Consider the following 19,618-nt stretch of genomic DNA (forward strand, 5'->3'; position numbering starts at 1 on the left):
TATACAGTAAGGATATTATTTCACCACTTCTTGTGTACTAAATACAGTAGTAGTTATCAGGAGCAAAGGGGTATTAATACAATTATACAAGGGAAGTGTTATCAGGAATAATGGGGTAGTATAATCTTTGTTGTATGCAGTACACAGGCAACATGGACACTGATGCAATGATTTCCCCAAGAAAGACCTGTTAAAAGGACAAGAACATTGCATTTGTTCAGGTGTATCATTTAACACCTCCGTCAGATGGCACCAAAGTTTCCTTTGAACCTTACTGAAACTGAATGAATATTCAGAATATTCACAATTTTCATTTCATACAATTGTTTGCTGAAAAATGTCACCTTGCTTCTTGTCCATCAGTTTCAGCCTATCCTTTACATTTTGATTCCCAATTCATCTACAGTCCAGGGATCTAATTCTCCATTGGTTACAGAAATGGGGGAATTGATTCTCCATTGGGTACAGCACGAGAGAACTGATTCTCCATTGGGTACAGTACTGGGGATAGACTCTCCATTGGGTACAGTACTGGAGAACTGATTCTCCAGTGTGTACAGTACTGGGGGAACTGATTCTCCATTGGGTACAGTACTGGAGAACTGATTCACCATTGGGTACAGTACTGGAGAACTGATTCTCCATTGGGTACAGTACTGGAGAACTGATTCTCCATTGGGTACAGTACTGGTGAACTGATTCTCCATTGGGTACAGTACGGGGGAACTGATTCTCCATTGGGTAGAGTACTGGGAAACTGATTCTCCATTGGGTACAGTACTGGAGAACTGATTGTCCATTGGGTACAGTATTGGGGAACTGATTCTCCACTGTGTACAGTACTGTGGTACTGATTCTTCATTGGGTACAGTCCTGGGGGAACGGATTCTTCGTTGCATACTGTACTGGAGAACAAATACTCCATTGGGTACAGTACTGTAGAACTGATGCTCCATTGCGTACAGTACTGGGGGAACTGATTCTCAATTGGCTACAGTACTGGGGAACTGATTCTCCATTGGGTACAGTACTGGGGGAACTGATTCTCCACTGTGTACAGTACTGTGGTACTGATTCTTCATTGGTTACAGTCCTGGGGGAACGGATTCTTCGTTGCGTACAGTACTGGAGAACAAATACTCCATTGGGTACAGTACTGAGGAACTGATTCTCCATTGCCTACAGTACTGGAGAACTGATTCTCCATTGGGTACAGTACTGGGGGAACTGATTCTCCATTGGGTACAGTACTGGAGAACTGATTCTCCATTGGATACAGTACTGGGGAACTGATTCTCCATTGCCTACAGTACTGGAGAACTGATGCTCCATTGTGTACAGTACTGGGGCAACTGATTCTCCATTGGGTAAGTACTGGGAAACTGATTCTCCATTGGGTACAGTCTTGCGAACTGATTCTCCATTGGGTACAGTCCTGCGAACTGATTCTCCATTGGGTACAGTCCTGCGAACTGATTCTCCATTGGGTACAGTACTGGGGGAACTGATTCTCCATTGTGTAAAGTACTGGGGGAACTGATTCGCAACTGGTTACAGTACTGGGGAACTGATTGTCCATTGGGTACAGTCTTGCGAACTGATTCTCCATTGGGTACAGTCCTGCGAACTGATTCTCCATTGGGTACAGTCCTGCGAACTGATTCTCCATTGGGTACAGTACTGGGGGAACTGATTCTCCATTGTGTAAAGTACTGGGGGAACTGATTCGCAACTGGTTACAGTACTGGGGAACTGATTGTCCATTGGGTACAGTACTGGGGGAACTGATTCTTCATTGCGAACAGTACTGGAGAACTGATTCTCCATTGGGTACTGTACTGGGGAACTGATTCTCCATTGGGTGCAGTACTGGGGAACTGATTCTCCATTGGGTACAGTCCTGGGGAACTGATTCTCCATTGGGTACAGTCCTGGGGAACTGATTCTCCATTGGGTACAGTCCTGGGGAACTGATTCTCCATTGGGTACGGACCTGCAAACTGATTCTCCATTGGGTAGAGTACTGGTAAACTGACTCTCCATTGGATACTGTACTGGTGGGACTGATTCTCCATTGGATACAGTCCTGCGAACCAATTCGCCATTGGGTCGAGTATTGGGGAACTGATTCCCAATTGGGTACAGTACTGCGAACTGATTCTCCATTGGGTACAGTACTGGGGGAACAGATTCTCCATTAGGTACAGTACTGGGGGAACAGATTCTCCATTAGGTACAGTACTGGGGAACTGATTCTCCATTGGGTACAGTACTGGAGAACTGATTCTCCATTGGGTACAGTACTGGAGAACTGATTCTCCATTGGGTACAGTACTGGGGGAACTGATTCTCCATTGGGTACAGTACTGGGGGAACAGATTCTCCATTGGGTACAGTACTGGAGAACTGATTCTCCATTGGGTACAGTACTGGAGAACTGATTCTCCATTGGATACAGTACTGGGGAACTGATTCTCCATTGGGTACAGTATTGGGGAACTGATTCTCCAGCGTGTACAGTACTGGAGAACTGATTCTCCATTGGGTACAGTACTGAGGGAACTAATTCTCCATTGGATAGAGTACTGGAGAACTGATTCTCCATTGGGTACAGTACTGGGGAACTGATTCTCCATTGGGTACAGTACTGGAGAACTGATTCTCCATTGGGTACAGTACTGGTGAACTGATTCTCCATTGGGTACAGTACGGGGGAACTGATTCTCCATTGGGTAGAGTACTGGGAAACTGATTCTCCACTGGGTACAGTACTGGAGAACTGATTGTCCATTGGGTACAGTACTGGGGGAACTGACTCTCAATTGATTACCGTACCTGGGAACGGATTCTCCATTGGGTACATTATTGGGGAACTGATTCTCCATTGGGTACAGTACGGGGGAACTGATTCTCCATTGGGTACAGTACTGGGGAACTGATTGTCCATTGGGTACAGTATTGGGGAACTGATTGTCCATTGGGTACAGTATTGGGGAACTGATGCTCCATTGCGGACAGTACTGGGGGAACTGGCTCTCAATTGATTACCGTACCTGGGAACGGATTCTCCATTGGGTACAGTACTGGGGAACTGATTCTCCATTGGGTACAGTACTGGGGAACTGATTGTCCATTGGGTACAGTATTGGGGAACTGATGCTCCATTGCGGACAGTACTGTAGAACTGATGCTCCATTGCGGACAGTACTGGGGGAACTGATTCTCAATTGGCTACAGTACTGGGGAACTGATTGTCCATTGGGTACAGTACTGGGGGAACTGACTCTCAATTGATTACAGTACCTGGGAACTGATCTCCATTGGGTACACTATTGGGGAACTGATTCTCCACTGTGTACAGTACTGTGGTACTGATTCTTCATTGGGTACAGTCCTGGGGGAACAGATTCTTCGTTGCATACTGTACTGGAGAACAAATACTCCATTGGGTACAGTACTGTAGAACTGATGCTCCATTGCGTACAGTACTGGGGGAACTGATTCTCCACTTGGTAGAGTACTGGGGAACTGATTCTCCATTGGGTAGAGTACTGGGGGAACTGATTCTTCATTGGGTACAGTACTGGGGAACTGATTCTCCATTTGGTACAGTACTGGGGAACTGATTCTCCCTTGGGTACAGTACTGGGGGAACTGATTCTCCATTGGGTACAGTACTGGGGGAACTGATTCTTTGTTGCGAACAGCACTGGAGAATTGATTCTCCATTGGGTAAGTACTGGGAAACTGATTCTCCATTGGGTACTGTATTGGGGGAACTGATTCTCCATTGGGTACAGTACTGGGGGAACTGATTCTTCGTTGCGAACAGCACTGGAGAATTGATTCTCCATTGGGTAAGTACTGGGAAACTGATTCTCCATTGGGTACAGTACTGGGGAACTGATTCTCCATTGGGTACAGTACTGGGGGAACTGATTCTTCGTTGCGAACAGCACTGGTGAATTGATTCTCCATTGGGTACAGTGCTGGGGGAACTGACTCTCAATTGATTACAGTACTGGGGAACTGATTCTCCATTGGGTACAGTACTGGGGAACAGATTCTGCATTAGGTACAGTACTGGGGGAACTGGTTCTTCATTGCATAAAGTACTGGAGAACTGATTCTCCATTGGGTACAGTACTGGGGAACTGATTCTCCATTGTGTACAGTACTGGGGAACTGATTCTCCATTGGGTACGGACCTGCAAACTGATTCTCCATTGGGTAGAGTACTGGTGAACTGACTCTCCATTGGATACTCTACTGGTGGAACTGATTCTCCATTGGAAACAGTCCTGCGAACCAATTCGCCATTGGGTCGAGTACTGGGGAACAGATTCTCCATTAGGTACAGTACTGGGGAACTGATTCCCCATTGGGTACAGTACTCGAGAACTGATTTTCCATCGGGTAGAGTGCTGGAGAACTGATTCTCCATTGGGTACGGTCCTGCGAACTGAATCTCCATTGGGTACAGTACTGGGGAACTGATTCTCCATTGGATGCAGTACTGGGGAACTGATTCTCCATTGGGTACAGTACTGGGGAACTGATTCTCCATTGGATGCAATACTGGGGAACTGATTCTCCATTGGGTACAGTACTGGGGGAACTGATTCTTCATTGCGAACAGTACTGGAGAACTGATTCTCCATTGTGTACAGTACTGGAGAACTGATTCTCCATTGGGTACAGTGCTGGGGGAACTGACTCTCATTTGATTACAGTACCTGGAAACTGATTCTCCATTGGGTACAGTACTGGGGAACTGATTCTACATTGGGTACAGTACTGGGGGAACTGATTCTTCATTGCATAAAGTACTGGAGAACTGATTCTCCATGGTGTACATACCTGCGAACTGATTCTCCATTGGGTAGAGTACTGGCGGACAGGCTCTCCATTGGATACAGTACTGGTGGAAATGATTCTCCATTGGATACAGTCCTGCGAACCAATTTGCCATTGGGTCGAGTACTGGGGAACTGATTCCCAATTGGGTACAGTACTGGGGGAGCTGATTCTCCATTGGGTACAGTACTGCAGAACTGATTCTCCATTGGGTACAGTACTGGGGATCTGATTCTCCATTGGGTACAGTACTGGAGAACTAATTCTCCATTGGGTACAGTACTGGGGAACTGATTCTTCATTGACTACAGTACTGGGGAACTGATTCTCCATTGGGTACAGTACTGGGGAACTGATTCTCCATTGGGTACAGTACTGGAGAACTGATTCTCCATTGGGTACAGTACTGGGGAACTGATTCTTCATTGACTACAGTACTGGGGAAGTGATTCTCCATTGGGTACAGTACTGGGGAACTGATTCTTCATTGACTACTGTACTGGAGAACTGATTCTCCATTGGGTACAGTCCTGGGGGAACTGATTCTCCATTGGGTACAGTACTGGGGAACTGATTCGCCATTGGGTACAGTACTGGGGGAACTGATTGTCCATTGGGTACAGTACTGGAGAACTGATTTTCCATTGGGTAAAGTACTGGGGAACTGATTCTCCATTGGGTACAGTACTGGAGAGCTGATTCTCCATTGGGTACAGTCCTGGGGGAACTGATTCGCCATTGGGTACAGTACTGGCGAACTGATTCTCCATTGGGTACAGTACTGGGGAACTGATTGTCCATTGGGTACAGTACTGTGGGAACTGATTCTTCATTGCGAACAGTACTGGAGAACTGATTCTCCATTGGGTACAGTATTGGGGAACTGATTCTCCATTGGGTACAGTACTGGAGAACTGATTGTCCATTGGTACAGAATTGGTGAACTGATTCTCCATTGTGTACAGTACTGGAGAAGTGATTGTCCATTGGATGCAGTACTGGGGGAACTGATTCTCAATTGGTTACAGTACTGGGGAATTGATTCTCCATTGGGTACAGACCTGCGAACTGATTCTTCATTGGATAGAGTACTGGGGAACTGATTGTCCATTGGGTAGGATGGACGTAGGGAAGTTGTTTCCATTAACAGGGGAGACTAGGACGCGGGGGCACAGCCTTAGAATAAAAGGGAGTCACTTTAGAACAGAGATGAGGAGAAATTTCTTCAGCCAGAGAGTGGTGGGTCTGTGGAATTCATTGCCACAGAGGGCTGTGGAGGCCGAGACGTTGAGCGTCTTCAAGACAGAAATTGATAAATTCTTGATTTCTCGAGGAATTAAGGGCTATGGGGAGAGAGCGGGTAAATGGAGTTGAAATCAACCATGATTGAATGGTGGAGTGGACTCGATGGGCCGAATGGCCTTACTTCCGCTCCTATGTCTTATGGTCTTATGGTCTTATAGTACTGGGGGAACTGATTCTTTGTTGCGAACAGCACTGGAGAATTGATTCTCCATTGGGTAAGTACTGGGAAACTGATTCTCCATTGGGTACTGTATTGGGGGAACTGATTCTCCATTGGGTACAGTACTGGGGGAACTGATTCTTCGTTGCGAACAGCACTGGAGAATTGATTCTCCATTGGGTAAGTACTGGGAAACTGATTCTCCATTGGGTACAGTACTGGGGAACTGATTCTCCATTGGGTACAGTACTGGGGGAACTGATTCTTTGTTGCGAACAGCACTGGTGAATTGATTCTCCATTGGGTACAGTGCTGGGGGAACTGACTCTCAATTGATTACAGTACTGGGGAACTGATTCTCCATTGGGTACAGTACTGGGGAACAGATTCTGCATTAGGTACAGTACTGGGGGAACTGGTTCTTCATTGCATAAAGTACTGGAGAACTGATTCTCCATTGGGTACAGTACTGGGGAACTGATTCTCCATTGTGTACAGTACTGGGGAACTGATTCTCCATTGGGTACGGACCTGCAAACTGATTCTCCATTGGGTAGAGTACTGGTGAACTGACTCTCCATTGGATACTCTACTGGTGGAACTGATTCTCCATTGGAAACAGTCCTGCGAACCAATTCGCCATTGGGTCGAGTACTGGGGAACAGATTCTCCATTAGGTACAGTACTGGGGAACTGATTCCCCATTGGGTACAGTACTCGAGAACTGATTTTCCATCGGGTAGAGTGCTGGAGAACTGATTCTCCATTGGGTACGGTCCTGCGAACTGAATCTCCATTGGGTACAGTACTGGGGAACTGATTCTCCATTGGATGCAGTACTGGGGAACTGATTCTCCATTGGGTACAGTACTGGGGAACTGATTCTCCATTGGATGCAATACTGGGGAACTGATTCTCCATTGGGTACAGTACTGGGGGAACTGATTCTTCATTGCGAACAGTACTGGAGAACTGATTCTCCATTGTGTACAGTACTGGAGAACTGATTCTCCATTGGGTACAGTGCTGGGGGAACTGACTCTCATTTGATTACAGTACCTGGAAACTGATTCTCCATTGGGTACAGTACTGGGGAACTGATTCTACATTGGGTACAGTACTGGGGGAACTGATTCTTCATTGCATAAAGTACTGGAGAACTGATTCTCCATGGTGTACATACCTGCGAACTGATTCTCCATTGGGTAGAGTACTGGCGGACAGGCTCTCCATTGGATACAGTACTGGTGGAAATGATTCTCCATTGGATACAGTCCTGCGAACCAATTTGCCATTGGGTCGAGTACTGGGGAACTGATTCCCAATTGGGTACAGTACTGGGGGAGCTGATTCTCCATTGGGTACAGTACTGCAGAACTGATTCTCCATTGGGTACAGTACTGGGGATCTGATTCTCCATTGGGTACAGTACTGGAGAACTAATTCTCCATTGGGTACAGTACTGGGGAACTGATTCTTCATTGACTACAGTACTGGGGAACTGATTCTCCATTGGGTACAGTACTGGGGAACTGATTCTCCATTGGGTACAGTACTGGAGAACTGATTCTCCATTGGGTACAGTACTGGGGAACTGATTCTTCATTGACTACAGTACTGGGGAAGTGATTCTCCATTGGGTACAGTACTGGGGAACTGATTCTTCATTGACTACTGTACTGGAGAACTGATTCTCCATTGGGTACAGTCCTGGGGGAACTGATTCTCCATTGGGTACAGTACTGGGGAACTGATTCGCCATTGGGTACAGTACTGGGGGAACTGATTGTCCATTGGGTACAGTACTGGAGAACTGATTTTCCATTGGGTAAAGTACTGGGGAACTGATTCTCCATTGGGTACAGTACTGGAGAGCTGATTCTCCATTGGGTACAGTCCTGGGGGAACTGATTCGCCATTGGGTACAGTACTGGCGAACTGATTCTCCATTGGGTACAGTACTGGGGAACTGATTGTCCATTGGGTACAGTACTGTGGGAACTGATTCTTCATTGCGAACAGTACTGGAGAACTGATTCTCCATTGGGTACAGTATTGGGGAACTGATTCTCCATTGGGTACAGTACTGGAGAACTGATTGTCCATTGGTACAGAATTGGTGAACTGATTCTCCATTGTGTACAGTACTGGAGAAGTGATTGTCCATTGGATGCAGTACTGGGGGAACTGATTCTCAATTGGTTACAGTACTGGGGAATTGATTCTCCATTGGGTACAGACCTGCGAACTGATTCTTCATTGGATAGAGTACTGGGGAACTGATTGTCCATTGGGTACAGTACTGTGGGAACTGATTCTTCATTGCGAACAGTACTGGAGAACTGATTCTCCATTGGGTACAGTATTGGGGAACTGATTCTCCATTGGGTACAGTACTGGAGAACTGATTGTCCATTGGTACAGAATTGGTGAACTGATTCTCCATTGGGTACAGTACTGGAGAAGTGATTGTCCATTGGATGCAGTACTGGGGGAACTGATTCTCAATTGGTTACAGTACTGGGGAATTGATTCTCCATTGGGTACAGACCTGCGAACTGATTCTTCATTGGATAGAGTACTGGGGAACTGATTCTCCATTGGGTACAGTACCGGGGGAACTGATTCTCCATTGTGTACACTCCTGCGAACTGACTCTCCACAGGATACAGTACTGGGGGAACTGATTCTCCATTGGATACAGTCCTGAGAACCAATTCGCCATTGGGTCGAGTACTGGGGAACTGATTCCCAATTGGATACAGTACTGCGAACTGATTCTCCATTGGGTGCAGTACAGGGGAACTGATTTGCCATTGGGTACAGTACTGGAGGAACTGATTCTCCATTGGATACAGTCCTGTGAACCAATTCGCCATTGGGTCGAGTACTGGGGAACTGATTCCCAATTGAGTACAGTACTGCGAACTGATTCTCCATTGGGTACACTCCCGCGAACTGACTCTCCATTGGATACAGTACTGGGGAACTGATTCTCCATTGGGTACAGTACTGAGGGAACTGATTCTCCATTGGGTACAGTACTGGGGGAACTGATTCTCCATTGGGTACAGTACTGGAGAACTGATTTTCCATTGGGTACAGTACTGGAGAGCTGATTCTCCATTGGGTACAGTACTTTGGAACTGATTCTCCATTGGGTACAGTACTGGGGAACTGATTCTCCATTGGGTACAATACTGGAGAACTGATTCTCCATTGGGTACAGTACTGGAGAGCTGATTCTCCATTGGGTACAGTACTGGGGAACTGATTCTCCATTGGGTACAGTACTGGAGAACTGATTCTCCATTGGGTACAGTACTGGTGAACTGATTCTCCATTGGGTACAGTACTGGAGAACTGATTCTCCATTGGGTACAGTACTGGGGAACTGATTTTCCATTGGGTACAGTACTGGAGAGCTGATTCTCCTTTGGGTACAGTACTGGAGAGCTGATTCTCCATTGGGTACAGTACTATGGAACTGATTCTCCATTGGGTCAAGTACTGGGGAACTGATTCTGCATTGGGTACAGTACTGGGAACTGATTCTCCATTGGTACAGTGCTGGGGGAACTGTTTCTCAATTGGTTACAGTACTTTAGAGCTGATTCTCCATTGGGTAGAATACTAGGGAACTGATTCTCCATTGGGTACAGTACCGGGGGAACTGATCCTCCATTGGGTACAGTACTGGGGATCTGATTCTCCATTGAGGTACCGGGGGAACTGATTCTCCATTGTGTACACTCCCGCGAACTGACTCTCCATTGGATACAGTACTGGAGAACTGATTTTCCATTGGGTACAGTACTGGAGAACTGATTCTCCATTGGGTACAGTACTGGAGAACTGATTCTCCATTGGGTACAGTACTGGGGGAACTGACTCTCCATTGGGTACAGTACTGGGGAACTGATTCTCAATTGATTCGCCATTGGGCGGCACGGTAGCACAGTAGTTAGCACTGCTGCTTCTCAGCTCCAGGGACCTGGGTTCGATTCCCGGCCTGGGTCACTGTCTCTGTGGAGTTTGCACATTCTGCTCGTGTCTGCGTGAGTTTCCCTCGGGTGCTCCGGTTTCCTCCCACTGTCCAAAGATGTGCGGGTTGGGTTGATTGGCCATGCAAAAAATATTGCTCCTTAGTGTCCTGAGATGTGTAGGTTAGAGGGATTAGTGGGTAAAATATGTATGGATATGGGGATAGGGCCTGGGTGGGATTGTGGTCGGTCCAGACTAGATGGGCTGAATGGCCTCTTTCTGTACTGTAGGGTTTCTATGATTCTATGATTTCTATGGTTACAGTACTGGGGGAACTGATTCTTCATTGGGTACAGTACTGGGGAACTGATTCTCCATTGGGTACAGACCTGCGAACTGACTCTCCATTGGATACAGTACTGGGGGAACTGATTCTCCATTGGATACAGTCCTGCGAACCAATTCACCATTGGGTAGAGTACTGGGGAACTGATTCCCAATTGGGTACAGTACTGCGAACTGATTCTCCATTGGGTACAGTACTGGGGAACTGATTCTCCATTGGGTACAGTACTGGGGAACTGATTCTCCATTGGGTACAGGACTGGGGAACTGATTCTCCATTGGGTACAGTACTGGGGAACTGATTCTCCATTGGGTACAGTACTGGGGAACTGATTCTCCATTGGGTACAGTACTGGAGAACTGATTTTCCATTGGGTACAGTCCTGGGGGAACTGATTCTCCATTGGGTACAGTACTGGAGGAACTTATTCTCCATTTTGTACAGTCCTGCGGGAACTGGTTCTCCATTGGGTCGCATTCGAGGTGCTGATGTTCCATTGAGAACAGTACTCCCTGTTCTTTTAGAAGTCAGCTTAGCTCAGTTGGCTGGTTGTTAATGCAGAGCGATGCCAACAGCATGGGTTCAATTCCCATACCAGCTGAGGTTATTCATGATTGCCCTGCCTTCTCAACCTTGCCCCTTGCCTGAGGTATGGTGATTCTCAGGTTAAATCACCACCAGTCAGCTCTCCTCCTCAAAGGAGAGACTGGCCTATGGTCATCTGGGACAATACAGACTTTACCTTTAGTGATGTGTTGATTTTCCTCATCATAGCACTGTTACTCAGAGAGCAGTCATCTGGGTGAGCCAAGCAGACGGTTGCTGCATGAACCATTCCACCCATAACCTAATACTATGCCTGTAACTGGACCTTCGTTCACTGAGAATGTATTCCAACAGTGATTGATAGATTCATGAGACAATGTTAGAATCATAGAAATCATAGAAACCCTACAGTGCAGAAGGAGGCCATTCGGCCCATCGAGTCTGCACCGACCACAATCCCACCCAGGCCCCACCCCCACATATTTACCCACTAATCCACGCATCCCAGGACTCTAAGGGGCAATTTTTAACCTGGCCAATCAACCTAACCCGCACATCCTTGGACTGTGGGAGGAAACCAGAGCACCCGGAGGAAACCCACGCAGACACGAGGAGAATGTGCAAACTCCACACAGACAGTGACCCGAGCCGGGAATCGAACCTGGGACCCTGGAGCTGTGAAGCAGCAGTGCTAACCACTGTGCTACCGTGGTTCCCCCAGTACTTCCATACTTATGGGTGGATTATCATTCTGAGGTCAAGGACCCAATACCCAAAACATTTCCAGGTCCTGACCCTGCATCGTGTCATCGACAGTGATACAACTTAGTTTTCAAAGTGGCAACCACTAATTGGTCCAGATGTGAAATCAGTGCCTAATTAGGGACATTGGGTGGGGTTGGGAGACAGACATGGAAGGATAATCGAAACAATCAATTGGATCCATAACTGGGCTTGCCACTGTCTTTGGAAATGGATCAGCAGGGAGAGCAGATGACCAGCAATGGTTTGGGCAGCTCCACGTTTTTCTAATTCCTCCCTTGAGGCCCTGATTAGGACTGTGGTGGACAGGAGAGCTCTAATCCCCCTGCTGGGGAAAGGTCAGAGCTCAGCGAGCCATTCCAAGCAGGCATGGCTGGAGGTGGCCATGGATGCCAGCAGCCTCGTGCTCATCTCTGGAATCCAACACTCTCCTTACCAAACCAAACCTCTCAGCTCTAGTGATGGTATCTCTGAGCTCATTGTACGAGCAACTGAGTTTCACTCTTCCCTTTTATACAACTTTTTCACACTGTGGTTATAAGCACAAATGGCGATGCTCAAAGTTGCCCCAGTGCCTCCATTTCCCCATGCTGGTGAATTCAAAATTGTTGCTTTCCATCCAGCTTAACAAGCTTAACAAACAATTAATTGTAGCATGGGGTTTGCTGGTTCTTCCCACCCCATAGAAAATCTAATTGTGCGACTGAGGCATCAGTGACAGCTTCCAAGTGTGCAATTCTCCAGGCCTGTTCACACATTAACTCAATCCCAGGGGTGACTGAAAATTCAGCCCATTGTGGTGCAGAAGGTGGTAATGAAGACCATGCCAGCTCCAGAGCAATCCCATCTGTCCCATTTCCAGAAGATTTCAGTGGTAACTGATTAAAGGCTGGTGGTCTGGCCTATTTTCTCTCCTAACTTACAGCATTGAGGACACTTTGTGTCACTCCCAGCTGAGATCAGTTTTGGTTGGAAGAATGAGGAGTGGTAGAAAGGCTGGTAACCAGAGGACACAAATTTAAGGTATTCGGCTAAAGAATCAGAGGTGAGCATGAGGAAATATTTTTTATGCAGCGAGTTGTTATGACCTGGAGGGCACTGCCTGAAAGGGAGATAATAAGAGAATTGGGTAAATACTTGAAGGGAAACAATTTACAGGGCTAAAGTAAAGTTTATTTATTAGTCACAAGTAGGCTTACATTAACACTGCAATGAAGTTACTATGAAAATCTCATAGTTGCCACACTCTGGGCCTGTTCGGGTACACTGAGGGAGAATTTAGCATGGCCAATACACCAAACCAGTACACCTTTCAGACTGAGAGGGGAAACCGGAACACCTGGAGGAAACCCATGCAGACACGGGGAGAATGTACAGGCTTCGCACAGACAATGACCCAAGCAGGGAATCGAACCTGGGTCTCTGGCACTGTAAGGCATGGGGAAAGCTTGGGGTAGGTGGTGGGATTAAGTTGATTGCTCTACCAAAGAGCTGAGGAGCTGAATTACCTCTTTCTGTGCTGTACCATTCCTCGATTCTATGAATTAATTCAGTATTGCCCAGTACTGTATCCTTTTGATATACAGTGTTCAATAATATCAACCAATCAGTGAGAGGGATCTGTGACCTTACTGAATGAAGCTGTAAGTTTGTGCAATAGTTTGTCCTTGTTTATCCAGGTAGACTACCTATAGATATTAAATTATTTAATAGGAATGTACGTATCTGTATTGGAGGTGAGGTTTATAGTGCTGTAAAATGTAAATCAGTCCACAAAAATATGAAAATAACAAGGGTGTTACGAAACAGGAAACTGTTAAATAATCTTCCAAACAATGAACCATAACGCGAGGTTTCAGGAGAACTCTCGTGATGGCATTTATGTTGCTTAATTGCAAAGGTGTGACATTAAACTCAGGGTCTGCAAAGGTGAGATTTATAGATTGGCAACACTTCCACTGTTTCAGTTAAAATTCTAGTCATATTATAGGTGAGTGTGCTATATGATGGCCATAAGCTTCACTGCCGACTTGCAGTGATCAAAGTGTTAATCACAGCATCAGACAAACCAACAACTGATCATGTGGTGTATGCATAGACATAATTACACACAGAATGACGCACACAGAGAACTACACATAAACATAGCTCGATACACAGAACTACACACAAACATAGCTCTGTACACAGAACTACACACAAACATAGCTCTGTACACAGAACTACACACAAACATAGCTCTATACACAGAACTGCACACAAACATAGCTCTGTACACAGAACTACACACAAGCATAGCTCTATACACAGAACTACACACAAACATAGCTCTATACACAGAACTACACACAAGCATAGCTCTATACACAGAACTGCACACAAACATAGCTCTGTACACAGAACTGCACACAAACATAGCTCTATACACAGAACTACACACAGGCATAGCTCTATACACAGAACTACACACAAACATAGCTCTATACACAGAACTACACACAAACATAGCTCTATACACAGAACTGCACACAAACATAGCTCTATACACAGAACTGCACACAAACATAGCTCTATACACAGAACTACACACAAACATAATAAAAGCAAATTACTGTGAATGCTGGAATCTGAAACCAAAAGAGAAAATGCTGGAAAATCTCAGCAAGTCTGGCAGCATCTATAAGGAGAGAAAAGAGCTGATGTTTCGAGTCCAGATGGCCCTTTGCCGAAGCTAAAAGACATCGAAAGTGGGAGATATTTATACTGCAGGGTGAGAGATTGAAAGATGAGTCATAGCCACAAAAAAAGGGGAAGGGCTGCTAATGGCAGTCCATAGAGAGAATAGAATGTGTGAAAGGCCAAACGGCAGAGAAGCTGAAATTGGAGGGTAAACTGTGACAGATGAAGATGTGGGAGCATGGGTGGGAGAGAGCTAAAATTGAGAAAAAGGGGGAAAGGGGAAGAAAAGGGGTGAAAAGCTAAGGAAAGGAGGATAAAATAGGGGGAAAAAGTGGGGAGAAAAAGAAAAATAAAGAAAGACAATAAAGAAATAAAAGGTAGAGAACAGTTAAAAATAAAATAATGTGAAAAACAAAGGGGTTGAGATGGGGTAGAGCTAATCATCTGAAGGTGTTGAATTCAATGTTGAGACCGGAAGGCTGTAAAGCCAGAAGATGAGATGCTGTTCCTCCAGTTTGCGTTGAGCTTCACTGGAACATTGCAGCAAGACAAGGACAGACATGTGGGCATGGGAGCAGGATTGTGTGTTAAAATGGCAAGCAATGGGAAGGTCAGAGTCCTGATTGTGCACAGACCGAAGGTGCTGAGCAAAGTGACCGCCCAGTCTACGCTTGGTCTCTCTGACATAGAGGTGACCACATTGGGAGCAGCGAATGCAATAGACCAAATTGAAAGAGGTGCAAGGGAAACACTGCTTAACCTGGAATGAGTGTTTTGGACCTTGGATGGTAAGAATGGAAGAGGTAAAGGGGCAGGTGTTGCATCTTCTGTGATTGCATGGGAGTGATGGGAGAGGTGTTAGGGATAGGGGAGGAGTGGACTAGGTTATCCCAGAGGGAATGGGTTCTGTGGAATGCTGACAGAGGGAGTGCAGGGGAGATGTGGTGGCATCATGCTAGAGTTGGCGAAAATGCTTTGCATGGTGGGGGTGAAATGTGAGAACAAGGGGGACTCTGGGTGGGAGGGGAGGGGGTGAGGGTCGTGGCGCGGGAGATGGACCGCACGCTGTTGGGGGCCCTGTCAACAACTGTAGGTGGGAAACCACATTTGAGGAAAAAGGAGCACATATTAGAAGCACCACTTTGGAAAGCGGCATCATCGGAACAAGTGCGATGGAGGCGAAGGAGCTGAGAGAAAGGGATGGAGTCCTTACAGGATGTAGGGTGTGAAAAGCTGTAGTCCAGATAGCTGTGGGAGTCAGTGAGCTTGTAATGGATATTGGTAGATAGTTTATTGCCAGAAATGGGGACAGAAAGGTCAAGGAAGGGAAGGGGCGTGTCTGAGATGGACCAGGTGAAGGTGTTGGAGGGGTGGAAACTGGAAGCGAAGTTGGTGAATTTTTCCAGATCCGGACGAGAGCGTGAAGCAGCACCGAAATAGTCATTGATGTACCAGTAAAGGAGTTGTGCGATGGGATACAGGTAGGCCTGGAACAAGGAATGTTCTGCATACCCCATAAGAAGACAAGAGTAGCTTGGACCCATTGCTACATCTTTAATTTGGAGAAAGTGGGATGAATTAAAGGAGAAGTTGTTGAGAGATAGAACGAGTTCAGCCAGGTGGAGGAGAGTGATGGTGTTTGGGAATTATTCAGGCCTCTTTTTTACACACAAACATAGCTCTATACACAGAACTACACACCAACATAGCCCGATACACAGAACTACACACAATCATGATGACATACAGAACTGTGCATTCAGAATTATATATAGAACTACACACTAACAACCCATACACAGAACTACAAGGCCACGGACCAAGTGCTGGAAAATGGGGTTAGAATAAATAGGGGCTTGATGGCCAGCACAGACAGGATGGGCTGAAGGGCCTCTTTCTGTACCGTAAATGTCTGATTCTACCCACAATAGTCACACACAGAACTACACACAGCGATGTAGATATAACTATTATAAACATACACAAACAGAACTACACATTCGGAACTGCATTCAAACATAATTCCACACACAATTAGACTTGCGCAACATTTGACAGACACGCACGTCAGGCAGCGTCCCCTAAAATGTTTACCAAAATAAAGAGAAGCGATCGTGTATTGCACCACCTATACCCCAGGAAGCCGCAATCTCCCAGACATCAGCAACAGCCAGGAGAACGATGCTCCGGCTCCAACACGGAAGAAACGATTCCGAAATAGCGCCTCTCCCTCACATTCAGACTTAGCCATGTTTTAACTTTTACCCAGTCGGGACAGGCGCTGCGCCTGGCTAATGGCCCGGTGCCGAGTTCTTGGGGAGGGGGCAAAAATATTCGTTTCGCTTAAATGTCCCTCAACACCGGGTCAGCGCATCAGAACCGAACTGCCCACAATTGGTTTCAGGGAGAAAGGAGGCGAGTCCGGGGGTTGGGTGGACACGACACTGGGACATGGAAACTCGGCTGATGCCAGGCTGGAAGAAGCTCTCAGCTGTTTGGGACTTGGGAAAGTTCGAGTCAGCAAAGGACATGAACAAAAAGCCCATCATTTCCGCCTGGAAGCTGAGCGTCAGCTGGTAAACAGAGTCATGTCAGTTTCAGCGGAGATTACTCGCCCTCTCTTGATCATTCCGGGAATGGCACCAGGAAAACATTGCTTTGTTTATTTTAACAAAAATACCGAGTTTATACATATTAATGTTATTATTTTTAGAAGTGGATCAAAGTAGACCATTGCAGTGAAGATCCGCGCCCCTGAGTGTTTGCGATTCCCCCTTTAGTCTAATCTATTTTCATTTTTTCAAAAACGTGTTCCTAATACATAATGTAAACAAAACTCTCTTTCACCCGGATCACATGGAAGGAACAATAACATTCGGCGTCAGCACCATCTTTACTTTGCTGTGCCTGTTCTGCTGGTCTCTGGGCTGCTAAAATATTCCCCACCGATCCCCAAATCCCCACACTTACTGACACAGCTCCCCACACAGCTGGACAGTCATCTCCAAGCTTTAAAGAATCAGATTTTTCTCTCTATCTCCATCCCCGCCTCCACAAAATAGAAGAAAACCGGGAATCAATCCAAACAGGATTAACATTCTTTAAACCGGCCATCCGGTAAACCGTTCACAAGTTCACTTTTGTTTTTCTTTTCTTGTTGTAAAGACTTGGAGAGGAGCGAGATAGAAAAAAAAATCCTTTTCTTTCTTCATATCCCCGGTTTCACATCAAATCCACGTACAAAAATCTGCCGGTGTGTTTTTAAACAGTTTATACTCTTGTGGAGAGCACATATTTCCAATGATAACCAATTCTTACCGATAAAGAGCTTCCTTCTCCTCCACAAACGGCTCTCCCCAGCAATGATAAATTTTCTCTTAATTTCCTGGTGCTTTGTTTGTTGATTTCTAGATTAACGGAAATTTGAATCCGCTTTGCTCACGGATAATGCCACTATATACAATTATGTTTTCTTTTATAGATATAGAGACAGATGTGATGTTGGCACGGTTTGTTTACATCTGTTTACACTGTTGCAGCCACTCTTTACTCAATTCTTCTTTCCCATTCCCGGCTCTCACTGAGTCGGAACAAAGAGCATCAACATCAGCACCTACACATTGCATCAGCAAGAGCAAGCCGGGAACTGTAGTTCCCAACTGGAGAACCGCCCCCCGACACCGCTTCATCTCCGGCAAGAGGCGGCCAGAGACTACAATTCCCAGATGAGTCTGCACGCACCTCCCCCTCCAACACAGAGCACAGGTTTCCCCACATACAGGTGTCAGGCGAAAGGCAGGACTCCCAGGAACCCTTAACCACCAATCCCGCCACAGACCTGGGGCGTGAATTCCAACTGCTAAACTAAAAACAAAATACCGCGGATGCTGGAAATCTGAAATCAAAGAAATAGAAGATGCTGGATATACTCAGCAGGTCTGGCAGAATCTGTGGACATGATGTGGAGATGCCGGCGTTGGACTGGAGTAAACACAGTAAGAAGTCTCACAACACCAGGTTAAAGTCCAACAGGTTTATTTGGTAGCAAAAACCACTAGCTTTTGAAGCGCTGCTCCTTCGTCAGGTAAGTGGGAGTTCTGTTCACAAACAGGGCATATAAAGACACAAACTCAATTTACAAAATAATGATTGGAATGTGAGTCTTTACAGGTAATCAAGTCTTAAAGGTACAGACAATGTGAGTGGAGAGAGGGTTAAGTACAGGTTAAAGAGATGCATATTGTCTCCAGCCGGGACAGTTAGTGAGAGTTTGCAAGTCCAGGCAAGCTGTGGGGGGTTACAGATAGTGTGACATGAACTCAAGATCCCAGTTGAGGCCGTCCTCATGTGTGCGGAACTTGGCTATCAGTCTCTGCTCAGCGACTCTGCGCTGTCGTGTGTCATGAAGGCTGCCTTGGAGAACGCTTACCCGGAGATCAGAGGCCGAATGCCCGTGACCGATGAAGTGTTCCCCAACAGGAAGAGAATCTGGGCGACCTGGTTCTCCAAGGCAGCCTTCATGCTTCTGTAACCCCCATGACTTGCCTGAGATTGCAAAATCTCACTAACTGTCCTGTCTGGAGACAATACACATCTCTTTAACCTGTGCTTAACCATCTCTCCACTCACATTGTCTGTACCTTTAAGACTTGGGGTGGCATGGTAGCACAGTGGTTAGCACTGCTGCTTCACAGCTCCAGGGACCTGGGTTCGATTCCCGGCTTGGGTCACTGTCTGTGTGGAGTTTGCACATTCTTCCTGTGTCTGCGTGGGTTTCCTCCGGGTGCTCCGGTTTCCTCCCACAGTCCAAAGATGTGCGGATTAGGTTAATTGGCCATGCTAAATTGCCCCTTAGTGTCCCGGGATGCATAGAATTAGCGGGTAAATATGTAGGGATATGGAGATAGGGCCTGGGTGGGATCGTGGTCGGTGCAGACTCGATGGGCCGAATGGCCTCTTTCTGCACTGTAGGGTTTCTA

The 19,618-nt window shown here is 46.3% G+C and overlaps 1 protein-coding gene across 1 annotated transcript in view; it reads right to left on the minus strand.

The window, feature by feature from the left end:
* klhl24a (kelch-like family member 24a) overlaps positions 1–18,231 on the minus strand; it is a 40,216-nt gene extending 21,985 nt beyond the window's left edge. The window contains exon 1 of the mRNA XM_078206078.1: positions 17,958–18,231. The gene's annotated coding sequence lies outside the window, so the exon portion shown is untranslated. The remainder of the gene's footprint in view (positions 1–17,957) is intronic.
* Between the last annotated feature and the right edge of the window lie 1,387 nt (positions 18,232–19,618).

Source organism: Mustelus asterias, unplaced genomic scaffold (genome assembly GCF_964213995.1).
Source record: "Mustelus asterias unplaced genomic scaffold, sMusAst1.hap1.1 HAP1_SCAFFOLD_1244, whole genome shotgun sequence".
Taxonomy (NCBI): Eukaryota; Metazoa; Chordata; class Chondrichthyes; order Carcharhiniformes; family Triakidae; genus Mustelus; species Mustelus asterias.